The following is a 9,830-nucleotide window of genomic DNA, read 5'->3' as shown; positions in this document are numbered from 1 at the left end:
ATAATTCACTTTTACAAAGGTTCTTTTTGCCCTTTCCTTGTCTGTTCAGGCAGGCAGGCTGCTGGCAGCCTCAGCTGAACTGTTCTCTACCTGGCCACCTTCCTGTGTAAACTTCTCTCTTGTGTATACAATTTCCATTATTAGGAATTTATATTTTGTTTTACTTTTAAGCCAGCACAAAGTTGATTGGACACTGTGGTCATATTCTTCAGTTTTTCCACAACAATAAAACAGCTTTGTAGACCTTAGAGCCTTCCATATTATCCAAAGTTTGTTGTATTTTCTGGTGAAACATTCAGGTGTCAAACAAATCTGAGGAGATGGTGTAGCCAAGGGTGGTGTTGAATATGCACAGATACATATGCCATCTTTTTTCTAAAGGTAGCTGCCAGAACATCAAATGCTGAAAAATGTTTATCATCATCTGTCTTTCCAAACTCCCACACCTTCTCCTTAGAGATACTTGAAATGTTCTTTTTTTACATACATATTTACTTCTTTAGTCCTCTACATAAGCAAAGGATTTTTTTCCACCTTACAATGAGTCTACTCACTCTGCTGGTTCTTCTACTCACTCTTTGATTCCTACAACCATAACTTAATGCAGCTTTTCTCTTAGCCTTAGAGGGGAATTTGCATAGGGGCTTGAATTTTGGGCTGCTGAACTTGTTTGGTTCTACTCTATACTCTGAGAGCTTCCCAATACCCAGAAAACAGTCTGCAAGAATTTCTCCATTGTTATGGTACCCTCCTCCTCCCAAGGAGTAGATCTTCTTAATAAGAACAAGGGCCTGACATGTTTTTAACCGAGTAACGGGTAATTTCACCCCACCCCCTGCCCCAGACACTATTACAAATTTTCTTTCCAATGTGTTATTTACCCATACATTCAGTTCACATATTCCCTTAGGTGGGGATAAACTCACACTGTAATCCATGGGTTTTTTACTCATTTATTGTCTACTGCCTGTGGCTTTTCTTTCAGTGCTAATATTGCTGATTCTGGTACCACATTGGCTGGTACACCTGTGTCCCACTTAAAATTGATAAATGTTCTGCTTGCTTTCAAGATGAAAGTCCATTCATCTTCTGCTACATTGTTGTTCCTGTGAAGAATTCCTTTGAGTTAATGGTGTTGTTGTCATCCTTTTTGCCCATGCTGTGCTCATTCAAGGAGTACCTGCAAGTGATGTAATCCATTGCATTTTTTGCATTTGTTTCCAATTACAAGGAATTGTCTTAGTTTGTTGTGTTTGCCATAAACTTTGCACTATGGTCTGGACTTGCTGATTTCTTTTGCCTGCCAATTGTAATTGGTTTTCAAATATTTGAAAGGCTGGCATAAAGAAGAGGAAGAATAACTATTCTCTCTTGCTGCAGATGGTAAGATACAAAGTTAAATTGCAACAACATATATTTAGATTAGATCTCATTAGAAATGTCTTTACTGCTAGAACAGTAAGGCAGTGGGATAGACTGCCTTGTAAATTTCCTTCTTCAGAGGCTCACAAGAGAGGCTCAATAAGAATTTAGCAGAGATGATTTGGGAAGAGCATTTCTTCATTCATGCACCACTTTCCACCATTGACCCTTGAGTTCCTTCTAGACCAATGATTCTGTGGCTGCCAAGATCTGTCAGTTGGTTTCTCTGGGTCCCTAAGAGTTTCTCTTTGAATGTTTTGTTCAAAGCAGGAGTCATGATCTGGGATTCAGATTGCACTCCATGACTGCAAAATTAGTTCTTCAACCTGAGATAATGAACAAATATGTCTGTTCTTGCCTTCTGTGTGCACTCTGTTTAAGAGTCCTACATATCATTTTTACTTCCAGGATCCAGACTTCCAGGAGAGGAAAATAACTTAGGCTAGGTATGTATATTGGAGTGGGTCCCTAGTTGGATTTAATGTGTATATGAAGCCATTGAGTAAGACTGTGCAGAGATTTGGAATGAAGTACCATCAGTATGGTGATGACAGCCAGCTTGATCTCTCCTTCTCTTCTGACCCAGGCCTTACCATCTCAATCCTTTCCTGGTGCCTGGATGCAGGCAAAACAACTGAAATGGAATCCGAATAAGACATAATAATGGTAGTGGAAAGACCACTTGACTTGAATTGGGTTACGTATCATTGATGGGATCAACCTCCTCTTGCCACTCAGGTTCACAACCTAAGAGTGCTCCTACATCCTCTGCTATACCTGGATCTTAAGGGGGAAGCAGCGGCTGGGAATGCCTTGCACCAGCTCCATCTGGTAAGAAGGCTGAGATGCTTTTTTTCAGATTCAGATCTGACTACCATTGTCCATGCCTTTGTAACGCCAAAGCTAAATTAGTGCAATATGTTCTATGTTCAGCTATCCCTGAAGACTGCCTAGAAGTTGCACTTGGTGCAGAATGCAGCAACCTGTATTCTCATAGGGGTTGGTTGGTAGGAGCACATAACTCCCATGTCCAAAGTCTGCACTGGCTTCCAGTGCATTTCAGAGCAAAATTCAAGGTACCCTAAACAGACTGGGCCCTACATACCTAAAGGCTACCTTCTCCCTTATCATGAACCCTAAGGACAGCTGAGAGCAACCTTATACCAATATGATCAATGAAGCAAGTCCACTTGGTGAAAACATGTTGAGCTGCCTGTACACAAGCCCAGAGGCTGCTCTGAAGCACTGTAATTACAGCCCATTGGAGCAGACTCAGTTAAGTCTGCTGGAGCATAGTAATTACCATGCTCCAGCCAGCCTCTGTTTCTCATGTATCAGTGCCCCTGCACTCCAAGATGGCAACAGGGGCACTTTATCTAAAGCTCCTTCGTTATTTTGTTATCTTGTTCATTCTCCCATTTTATAAGTTTTCCTGTTCTCTTATTGTAAATGAACCTGAGCCTTTGTTAGGAAGGGCAGAATATAAATTTAAAAAGTAAATAAAGCCCGAATAAAGTCTTCTCATCACAGGGGCTGCACATGGAATCTGACCACTTCTAAAAAGTTTAGATACATGGCTTCTCCCAAGATTTCCAGTCAGTGGCTCTATACTTAGTCCATTAACCATCTTGGAAGCCAGAACAATCAGTTTGACTACCTGTGCACTCATAGAGATCTCAGGCATCATCAGGCTGTTGCCTAAGGAGGCAAAACATTATTTATTTGATTATTAAATATAATTCTTAGTGAAGCATAAGATTTAGGTTAAATAAGAGTTAGGCTGCATCTAAAAATAAAAATAGAGGACAAAGGCAAGAATATTTTAATTATGCATAAATGCAAGCTAATGGGAATACAGAATTGATACAGGGAGTGCTTGATAAATAAGTAGAAGTCCAAAAGACTTCAGAACATAGAATTGATACAGAACATGGTGTCTTGAAAATAACGTTTTCATAAAATGTAATTGGAAAATGTAACCATAGAGCATTTGTTGTCGTTGTTAACATTAATTTAGGCTTTTAGGCTTCTAAGGAGAAGTGTGGTGTGTATTAGCAGGTTTAATATGAGATTCCAGGTAGCTTTATTATACTATTTGCATTATTTAAATGTGTTGTTTTGAAAATGAGGTCCTTGATCTAAGTGCATCCTGACACTCAGTTAACATCCATTCTTATCACCGCCTGAACTACCTGAATAGCCATAACTATAAGGTGATGTGTTGCTTTTATAGTCTGCTATGCTATGCTTTTCCCACACTGTATAAAAAATTTACATTATGTTTAGGTGATATAATAAAGATTTTATAAGAATTCTGTAGATGTCAACATCATCGCACTTAGATTCATCAATATTATTTTTATTTGATGCCAATTTGGACGTCAAATTTGGTAAAGTAACAATAGTACAAAGATTTTAATCTTAAAAGATAAACTCATTTAACTGGTAACAAAAAAAGATCTTTGAGTCTGTGGGGCCAGTTCATAAGATTTCCTTTCGACCTCCCCCCATGCTAAACTTTTTTATTTGATTAAACTAGTGAGGGCATGTCTCTTCCCTCCAGTTTTATTGCTGAAAAATGGCTATCTTCAGGTCAAATAGTCAAGAACCTATGGATGGTCCAAAGTCCCAAAAATGTCATTTGTTTGTCTCTCATCAGAAAGAAAGGCCCACAAACTTGGGTCTTAGTAGACACACAAAATGATTCTCTTTAAAAATATCCAAGAAAGCTTCAGAGTCTTCTTCTTGGATCATGTGTGACCCTTCTGGAATCAGATTTAATCTCAGCTATTTCAAATAAAATTGTTCCAACTGTCAAACACTAAAATCTTCACTGAGTGTTGGGTGGTTTTCAAGTCCAGGAACAGCTGTTTGGTGGTGGTTTGTGTTTCTTTTTGCCACTCCTGTTCTGCAGGTCAGAATTTGGCCTGCTCCTTCTGTACCTGGAACAACTGAATCAGGTTGCCATCCCCTGTCACTGGCCCCTTTTGGCCCAGAGCAAATCTGCTGTACCTACCCCCACTCACCAGAACCCCAGATCCCTGCTCTACCACCCCTGCAGCTCCCACTATCCCAGGATAGCAGGCTGAGAAGAGAAATCTGCCTGCCCAGTCACCTCTGCTGCCACTGCGGCCACACTCTGGGCTGGACTGGCTCCAGGCTGGTGGGAGACAGTAGCAGGAGACAGCAGCCGAATCCAGGGGAGTTGAATGGGAAGCATGCCCAATCTGGGCCAGTGAGGGATGGTGGCCTGATCCAGGGGAGTGGGGAAGGGTGGAATAGATTGAGCGGTACATTACTGTATAGCCTAGAGTGGCCACATGTTAATGTAATACAAGCTGGGTAACACAGATCACAGATAAACCTTGCCTGAAGTAGCATAACTTTAAGACATCTAAAGAGTGCTTAAACTTGGTTTCAGATGTTAATGTGTGAACAATCCTAGGGTTAAGACCTCCTTAGACTACCTAAAATTAATGTGTAACAAAGTCCAAAGATGTGCCACAGCTAATTCAGATCCCACAGCTAGCACCACGTGTTCCAAGGCTGCCTTCATCAACTGGTGTCATCTTGTGACTGTGAAGGATGGAGGCTGGGATACAGCCAGCTTCAGTTTCTTCTTTTCTCCACTCACTGTGTTCTCTATCTGGTGAACCATGTATGAGGCCAACCTTCTTCCTGGCTCACTAGTAGCTTCCCCTCTCAGGATAGCAAAAATCCTGGTACCATATCTAAGGGCCAACAGTCTCAAACTTTTTGGAGTTCAGACGCTGAGCTTTAGTAAATCATCCACTAGGCGATAAAGAAAACCTGGCCGACCTTCTGAATTCTACTGATGAAACTGGTTCCCCACAATGCCTTACTGCTTCCTCAGACTGTGCATCACATCCCTTGTTGGAAAGTTTCTCTGTTTACATCCTGTTCTGTTCTTGCTGAGAGACTTGATTAACTTCCATGAAGTTTGCTGCTGAAGGGGAAATTCTTTCTCCTGCTCTGAGCCGCTTCCTCTCTGACCAGAAGACTTTTAATCACACCAGTTGTTTCATGTCCTACAATCAGCCCCACCAGGCAGGGGATTAATCACTCTATAAATCTTTTAATGATTGCTATAAAGTAGGGTATATATGACTGTCTGAAATCAAGTACAAACAATTTCAACAAAAAGAAATGTGTGGAGAAAATGACATGTGAATAAAGGCAGTCGAAAGAGAATTGTTTCTCAGTGTAACTACACTATAGTTTCTGTTTGAAGTACTCAACACCACTGCCACCAAAGTTAATGTCAACATTAGTGCTGCCAAGTCTCACAATTCTAATATTATAAAAGCCTTAGTCTGTCTGTGGGTCTGTCCATAACACTTTACTGCACTCTGATCGGTTGTTTCCAAATGCTCCAAGAGTGTTCCAGGCAGCAGAGTGCTGCCATTATGGCTTGAACAGAGGGAACGGGGGGCTAGGCCGTGGAGAAGGCAGTAGTGGCATGGGGGGTGGGGAAGGGGTTGGGGATATTACAGCAGGGGTGGGGGAGTGGCCCCACACCCAAACTGCCAGGGGGGATGGGGTCAGGCCTGAAGCAGCATGGGGGGAAAAGGGCTGGACCCAGATTGGTGGTGGGGTGGGGCAAACAGGCCTAGCCCCAGCCCAGCACTTCACTGGTGGGAGGAAGGATGCGGGGGAACGAGCCTGGCCCTGCTGTGGTGGTGGGGTAGAGGAGAACTGGCCCAGGCCTGGCCCTGAAGCAGTGAGGGTGGGAAGACATGCAGGCTTGGCCCCAAAGCAGCAGTGAGGGCCAGACATGGGCCTTTGTCCCTGCCCCGGCAGGTGGAGGGGATGGGGGGCAGGCCACAGACCTGAAGGAGCAGAGAGTGAGGCCAGCAGTCCTGGACCCAGCCCCCTGCTGCTCCCTGCAGGCCGTGAATATGAAGCAGATGGAGGGGGGAGGGCAAAGCCAGTGCCACTTGCCATGCCCCCCACCCCCCCCCATTTGCGCAGGCAGTGACAATAGAAAGGACAGAGACGGAGGCATGTCGACCCCAGTCCCAGTCCAGAAGCAGTGGCGGGGGGGTGTGGAAAAGGGGAGCAGGCCCAGCCCGGAAGGGGGGGGGGGGCAACGCAGGCTGCTGTCCTCAGCTGCTCCCCTCCCCGCCTGTCATTCCTGACAGACAATTGGCTAGTTTTATCATAAATCTCATGACATTTGATGCTGTTCTCAGGGTCCTGAGTCCTGAAATCCTGTGGATAAAAGATACTTTCCATTTGAATTTAAAAAAATATTTCCAGCCCTCATAGTTGCAGTAAAAAGCTTAAAAGTATGTAACAAGTTCAGAGATAAAAAACGTGCTGTCTTAAAAACTAGAAGGCAAATAAAATGACTCAAATGTATTCCAGTATCATGATTTTTAAATTACTCTTAGGTTGGAGTAGTATTGAACCTAGTTTGAAAACTATAATAATTAGAGATGAATGAAAATATGCACCACAAAATTAAAATCCCTTGAAATGTTCCTGCATTTTAATTTCAATGAGTTTCTGTCAATGTCATAAAATCTGTGCAAATATGTAATAAAAATGTCATCATACTCAATAAGTAGTGAAAATTTTAAAAGTATGTTTAAATGTGTCTATAATCTACCCACAGAAATAAAAAGAAATACCTAGTATTGTCTATTTCACTTTTTAAAACTTTGCATCAAGGGTATATACTGACTTTGTTGAATTACTGAAGGTAGTTGCAAATGATGCATGAAATGAAAAATCTTTCTCCACCTATTGCACAGAGAAGCTACTGACAATGCTTTGCAATCACTGGTAAGGTGCACTGGTTTCTATGATATTAGGAATAACTATTTACAGACAAAAATGATAGGTTTAAGGGGCAGGCATAAGAGTTGCTAATTTTAGTATGTCTTTTATTCATTTACTTGTCCCCTTCAGCAAAACAAAAAAAGGGGAAAAAAAAACTAATTAAGGGCCAAATTTCATTACTTAACTTGCACCAGGATTCTATTGGTAGAACTTGGTCCTAAGCCAAAAAAGATATAGACACCACAAACATACTTCTAAAATCAGTTTCTTTAGCTTCATTCAGATTTATGACTCTGTGTGCACTTTTTAATATTTATTAAGGACAAGCTTATGACTATACAAGATTCACCCAGAAGCCACAACAAAGTACTATATATATATAAATGAGAAAAGGAGTAATATACAAAAAAACCCACCAAGAATGAAAACACAATTAAAAAAGACAGTTAATAAATCATATATAGAAGAGGAGAACATTCTTCAAAATGTATTATGCAGATACAAAGCTTTGCCCTTACACAAACAGAAGAAAGTTGGAAGGGGATGGAAAAGGAAACACAAAATGGTGAGGAGAACTTTAAGACAGCCTCTGAATAAATGGTGGTTTGGAAGCTGCACCACTGTAATACTACCACCAGAGCTTGGGACAGAAATTACACATAAACTGGTATAAATGATCAGAAACCGGTTGAAAACTGTAACACAACAGAAGTTCAGTACACACAAACCACTGTCAAAATGGCCAAAATGTATTTAAGATAAATCTAGATGGATGTAGTGTCAGACTTAACTGATTTAGGTGAAATCGGTATATTGAACTTCTGTCCAATATCCCCTCCAGATTCAAGTTAATTCACAGTACCCTAGCATCCTAAGAGGTTTTGCACCTCCCACACAAAGCCTTTCTCATAGGGTGGGCAGGTTAGCTTGGGCCAAGCTGTCTGCTCCAGCTGAGCAGGGACATGTGCGCTGGCAGCCCCCGGCTTATACTCTGAGCCAGAGTAGCCATGTGGCTGCATTTCTAGAATCAAAAATGAATGTCTGCTCACTTGCTTATTAGTCCAATCTACACAGCTTAGACTAACCTGTGGAGATTGAACTGATACAGGCTTGGGTTTTTTGACTGTCTGTATGTAGCCCAGGAGTCATTGTGTTTCTAGGGAACTCATTGCACAGGACACTTAGCATGCTTTTTATTTAGTTTGTAGTAAGCATTACTATGAGTTAAGACATGTTCTGAGCAGTCACACAGTAATGCTTAGTACACTCTGGACACGGCTGGAGCTGGCTGTGCAGTCAACAAACAGTTCCAGCCCCTGCACCACACCAGAGCCAGTGAGGACAGCATATATCATTTCTGTGGAGCAGTCCTCTAATATCTGAACATGTATTACTTAATACCATCTGGAGATACTCCTCCTGTGAAAAATACTAACTTTGCTACAATATGAAGGCACTTAGCAAGTTCTATTGCTCAAATGTGCAAACATGTAGGCATAATATGCATTTGTCTTCTTCCCGGGTAGTGGTCATTTATTCCTGGTCTTTCTCAGCAATAAATTCCTGCCATCCTGGTCTTTCTCAGCAATAAATTCCTGCCATCCTGAGTCTCCCAATGCTAATTGGGAGCAAGAAGAGGGCACCAGGCAATATAGGGCCCCTCTAAGACACAAACGGTAATCTTGTGGCCATGTCAGACAAGAAAGCTGATATTTTTAACAGTTTCTTTGCCTCTATTTTCTTGAACAGGGACCAGGACATCCCACCTACCAGAGGTAGGGACAATCATGGGGATAGCTCTATCGAGCCTTCAGTCAGCACAGATGTAGTTACGGATCTTCTGGAAGGGCTAGACATTTTTAAATCTGGAGGTCCAGATGCCCTCCACCCAAGAGTGTTGAGGGAGCTGGCAGGGGTCATCGCGAAGCCCTTGGCCCGGCTGTATGAGCATTTGTGGTCATCTGGCCAGGTGCTGGGGGATTGGAAACTGGCTAATGCAGTCCCAATTTTCAAGAAGGGGAGGAAGGAGAACCCAAGTAACTATAGGCCTGTAAGCCTCACCTCAGTGCTCAGGAAGATCTTGGAGAGAATCATCAAGGAGCACATCTGTGGGGGGCTTGCAGGGAAGATCATGCTTAGGGGCAATCAGCATGGGTTCATCAAAGGCAGGTCCTGCCTGACCAACCTGATTGCCTTTTATGACCAAGTAACTAAATCCTTGGATGATGGTGTCACTGTGGATGTAGTCTTTCTAGATTTTAAGAAGGCCTTTGACACTGTCTCTCGCCCCATCCTCATCAGTAAATTAAACAAGTGCAGCATTGATGCCTGCACAGTTGGATGGGTAAAAAATTAGCTGATGGGGTGCACCCAGAGAGTAGTGGTGGACAGGTCGTACTCAACCTGGTGAGATGTGAGCAGTGGGGTAACCCAGGGCTTGGTCCTCGGGCCCGCACTATTTAACATCTTCATCAGTGATTTGGATAAGGGGGTGGAAAGCACGCTGTCCAAATTTGCTGATGACACTAAGATGTGGGGTGAGGTGGACACTCTTGAAGGGAGAGACAGGCTGCAACTAGATTTAGACAGACTACAAAAGTGGG

The sequence above is a fragment of the Alligator sinensis genome, unplaced genomic scaffold (assembly GCF_000455745.1).
Source record: "Alligator sinensis unplaced genomic scaffold, ASM45574v1 scaffold784_1, whole genome shotgun sequence".
Taxonomy (NCBI): Eukaryota; Metazoa; Chordata; order Crocodylia; family Alligatoridae; genus Alligator; species Alligator sinensis.
This window is presented reverse-complemented; position numbering follows the sequence as displayed.